Source organism: Pogoniulus pusillus, chromosome 10 (assembly GCF_015220805.1).
Source record: "Pogoniulus pusillus isolate bPogPus1 chromosome 10, bPogPus1.pri, whole genome shotgun sequence".
In the NCBI taxonomy this organism is placed as follows: domain Eukaryota; kingdom Metazoa; phylum Chordata; class Aves; order Piciformes; family Lybiidae; genus Pogoniulus; species Pogoniulus pusillus.
In genome coordinates this window covers 9,911,052-9,915,572 of record NC_087273.1, presented here as the reverse complement: position 1 = coordinate 9,915,572, position 4,521 = coordinate 9,911,052, and the positions used below count along the sequence as shown (strand labels likewise).

General features: G+C 43.4%; 1 long non-coding RNA gene across 1 annotated transcript; it reads right to left on the bottom strand.

Annotated features, from left to right (window-relative positions):
* Positions 1–1,177: 1,177 nt before the first annotated feature.
* On the bottom strand, positions 1,178–3,955 carry LOC135178978 (uncharacterized). The gene is made up of 3 exons (XR_010303806.1): positions 3,886–3,955; positions 2,235–2,421; positions 1,178–1,323 (listed from the first exon to the last, which is right to left on the bottom strand). It is a non-coding gene; the product is annotated as an uncharacterized LOC135178978 (long non-coding RNA).
* Positions 3,956–4,521: the final 566 nt, after the last annotated feature.

Here is a 4,521-nt window from a genome sequence, read left to right as displayed (position 1 = left end):
GGCCCTCTTCATGTGGCTCCCTCTGAGGAGAGAACCTCTCTCCTTTTTGTAGCCACTCTCCATGACTGGAAAACTGAATCCCCCTGAGTCTTCTCTTCTCCAGGGTGAAAAAATCATCTCCTTCAGTCTTCCCTCATAGTACAGATCCTCCAGCCCTTTGATTATCCTCACAACCCTCTTTTTGACCCTCTCCAGTCTGTCTATTTATTTTTTAATTACGGTGGCTAGAATTGGACATAGAATCAACCAGGTTGGAAGAGAACTCCAAGGTCATCCAGTCCAACCTAGCACCCAGCCCTAGAGAGTAGACCATGGCACTAAGTGCCTCAGACAGGCTTTTCTTGAACATCTCCAGGGACAGCGACTCCACCACCTCCCTGGGGAGCCCATTCCAATGCCAATCACTCTCTCTGGGAAGAACTTCCTCCTAACATCCAGCCTATACCTCCCCCAGTACAACTTGAGACTGTGTGCCCTTGTTCTGTTGCTGGTTGCCTGGCAGAAGAGACCAACCCCCACCTGGCTACAGCCTCCCTTCAGGTAGTTGTAGACAGCAATGAGGTCACCATGGTACTCCAGGTGCCACCTGATAGATGCTGAGCAGAGTGGGATGATCACTTTTTTCACTCTGCTAGTAAAAAACAACAACAAAAAAGGTTAAATCAATCCTCATCAATAAATCTCTTTGTTTAACTTAACATTAATAAAATATATTTTTAAAAATCTAATTAAACTACAATTATTGCCACAGGAATATTCCTCTCTCTGCTTTCCAGTATTCATAGTTTCATAAAAAATTAACTAAACCTTTTAAGGTACTGAGATTTAAAATATTTGAAGGAATTATTCACATATGAACAAGCAGGAAGGTACCTAAAACCAGATTGAAAATAAATATATATTAAATATATATATATTAAAACCTTATTTTAACAGCATACTGAATAATCATAGGCATAAGAATGTAAGGTGTTCTATCTTGCAGCTCTTTCTGATGAGTTGCTGTTATTTGATCAATAATAGGGAAGAAGCCCAAGGAAACACCAAGACAAAATGTAGAAACATAATGGAGAAGCAGCTCTGGGGAAGATGGAAGAGTTGCAAATAGAAAACTTGTAGAAGTAGTTAAAGGCAAGACCAGATGGGCTGGCAGAAAAAGCTACACAGAGAAGCCTAAGATAATGTAATTACTTAACTGGCTAGCATGCCTGAGCCAGGAGCTGCAGGATTGCCCTTTACTTGTCTTCTCAGGCTGCAGGTTGCTGTAGGTGTCTTCTCTGCATCCCTTCTGCTTCTCAGTTTCTTCTTCCCACACTTGAGAACCTCCCCATTAATGAGAAACAGGCATTACAGAAGCAATCTAGCAGTTCCCTAAAGACAGAGGGTGACCTTTGCAGGTGTATATACTGACAGAGAGTTCAATTTCAGAACTGCTAGGAAATAATTCTGCCTGAAATTATATTTGGAAATATTTGCCTAATGCCGGATTTTTCTTCAGAACATTGGGTCCTGAGTTTGTTCTAACCAAATCTGAACAATCTTTTAATGGAGAGAAATACCTTTTGCTTAGGAAAAAAGGAATTATTGCCAACTGCATGGAGCGAGTCCAAAGCAGGGCCACAAGGATCATGCAAGAGCTGCAGCAACTCTGCTATGAGGATAGGTTGAAGGTGCTGGGGGTCAGCCTGGAGAGACCTTAGAGCTGCCTTCCAATACCTGAAGGGATGCTACAGGAAAGCTGCAGAGGGACTTTTCACAAGGCTGTCTAAACACAAGGCAAGGGGGAATGGTTTGAAGCTGAGGGAGAATGAGTTTACATTGGATCTTTGGAAGAAGTTCTTCAGTGTGAGGGTGGAGAGCTCTGGAAGAGGTTACCCAGGGAGATTGTGGATGTCTCCTCCCTGGGGGTGTTCAAGGTTGCACGAGGCCTTGAGTGTAGTTGAGAGGCATCCCCTCCCATGGCAGGGGTGTTGGAGCAGATGACCTCTACGGTCTCTTTCAACCTGAGCCATTCTATGATTCTGTGATAGCAGTGGTGAGATAACACAGGCGTCTACAACCTCTCTGGGCAGCCTGTTCCACAATCCCACTACCCTCATAATGAAGAACTTCACTACTATCTGCCAATGAGTTATTTTCAGATGGTCTCTGCTGCCCTAGAGATGAGGACTGGCTATTTGCTGATCCCTAACTTGGTATGTTTGCATTTTCTGCACTGCATCCTTGGTGCTTACCTCATTTTTACAGGCTCTGCCATCTCTAGGTCGTTTCAGTCATTTCTGCCTTCTGTGCCATTTTCTCTTGTTAAGGATTTAGGTTTGCAATAATTCTCTGCTGACCAATTAGTTTGGGATGTACCATATTGCATTGCCTTTTGTTCTCTCCCTTATGGCCATTTGCAGCTTCTTCCATACTGCAAGCCTAACAAGATGATATAATGACAGTATTAGTATCTCAAATGGTATCTGAGAGCTTACATCCTCGTATTTATTTATTGTGATTACAACCATCAGTTAATTACTGCCCCCTCCCCCCGAGTAGTACAGACTATTTTTTCAATACTTTACTATACTTCTAATAATCAAGAGAGCCTTTTTAATACCATGTAAATGAATATGTGAGATTTTTGGCTGAAAAAAAATCTATGTGTGTGTATATGTATATATTTATAAATATCAAAGATGTGAAATTAAGAACTGGGTAAAAGAATTCAAATCCTACTTCCCAATTTATTATCTTTCCAAAATAAGTTTCTACTTCATTAATATGTATGATACAGTCGCATTGACTCTGACTCATTCATCTGCTTCACAGAATAGCTTTGGTTGGAAGAGACCTTCAAGATTGCTGTTTACAACTACCTGAAGGGAGGTTGTAGTCAGGTGGGGGTTGGTCTCTTCTCCCAGGCAACAAGCAATAGAACAAGGGGACACAGTCTCATGTTATGCCAGGGAAAGTGTAGGCTGGATGTTAGGAGGAAGTTCTTGACAGACAGAGTGATTTGCTCTTGGAATGGGCTGCCCAGGGAGGTGGTGGAGTCACCCTCCCTGGAGGTATCACAGTATCACGAAGGTTGGAAGAGACCTCACAGATCATCAAGTCCAACCCTTTACCACAGAGCTCAAGGCTAGACCATGGCACCAAGTGCCACATCCAATCTTGCCTTGAACAGCTCCAGGGACGGCGACTCCACCACCTCCCCCGGGCAGCCCATTCCAGTGTCCAATGACTCTCTCAGTGAAGAACTTTCTCCTCACCTCCAGCCTAAATTTCCCCTGGTGCAGCCTGAGGCTGTGTCCTCTTGTTCTGGTGCTGGCCACCTGAGAGAAGAGAGCAACCTCCTCCTGGCTACAACCTCCCCTCAGGTAGTTGTAGACAGCAATAAGGTCACCCCTGAGCCTCCTCTTCTCCAGGCTAAACAACCCCAGCTCCCTCAGCCTCTCCTCGTAGGGCTTGTGCTCGAGGTCTCTCACCAGCTTCATTGCCCTTCTCTGGACACCTCAAGCATCTCAATGTCCCTCCTACACTGGGGGCCCAGAACTGAACACAGGTGTTCAAGAAAAGACTGTATGAGGCACTTAGTGCCATGGTTTAGTTGATTGGATAGTGCTGGGTGCTAGGTTGGCCTGGATGATCTTGGAGGTCTCTTCCAAACTGGTTGATTCTATGATTCTATGATCATCCAGCCCAATCTTCAAGCCAGCACTGCCAGGTCACCATTAAACCATGTGCTTAAGCACCAGATCTACACACAGATTAAATAACTCCAGAGATGGGAACTCCACCACTGCCCTGGGGAAACCATTCCAATATTTGATAGCCCTTTCAGCGAAGAAGTAATTCCTAATGTACAGGGCAGTATTTGTTATAATACAGCAAAATCACCTTTATAAGTTGTCATGAGATGCCCACTCTTTTTTCAGCTGCCTGTGAGACTGCCAGTACAGTATGTCCTGTAAACAGAAGGCACCAAACAACAAGCAAACAGGTTTTTTTCACTTTTCAGGGAAAGAAAAAGAAGTACCCTCTGCATTCTGCAAATCTACTAAGATTGAGATTTAATTTAAAAAACCCAAATCAAGCAAGCAAACAAACAAACAACCTAACACAACTTGTAAACTATTATTAGCCCTTCAGAAATCCACCAGCTTACATCCTTTCCAGGACTTTGGGGTATTAAAGGAATTGGTCTGTGACAGACTGTAAAGAAAGGGCTTAAGAATATTGCATTAAAATCAACTTTTCCTCAGTTGAGGAGAGTAATACAAATTCACTCTAAATGCTCTAGCAAATGTTCTGACTGACATCCATGCACTTGTGCTGGATTCATAGATCACAAATACTGGAATAACCTTGTTGAATGATGTGACAGCCTGAGCTGTTACTGGGGTATCAACACGTGCTGGTCCTGTAATGTTAGTTTTCAGTAGAGGTTAAAGTCTCACAAACTTTTTTATAATGAGATGGGCTAACTGTGGGGTTTGTGGTTTGCACCTCCACTGCCTGTGGTTTCCAGATCTC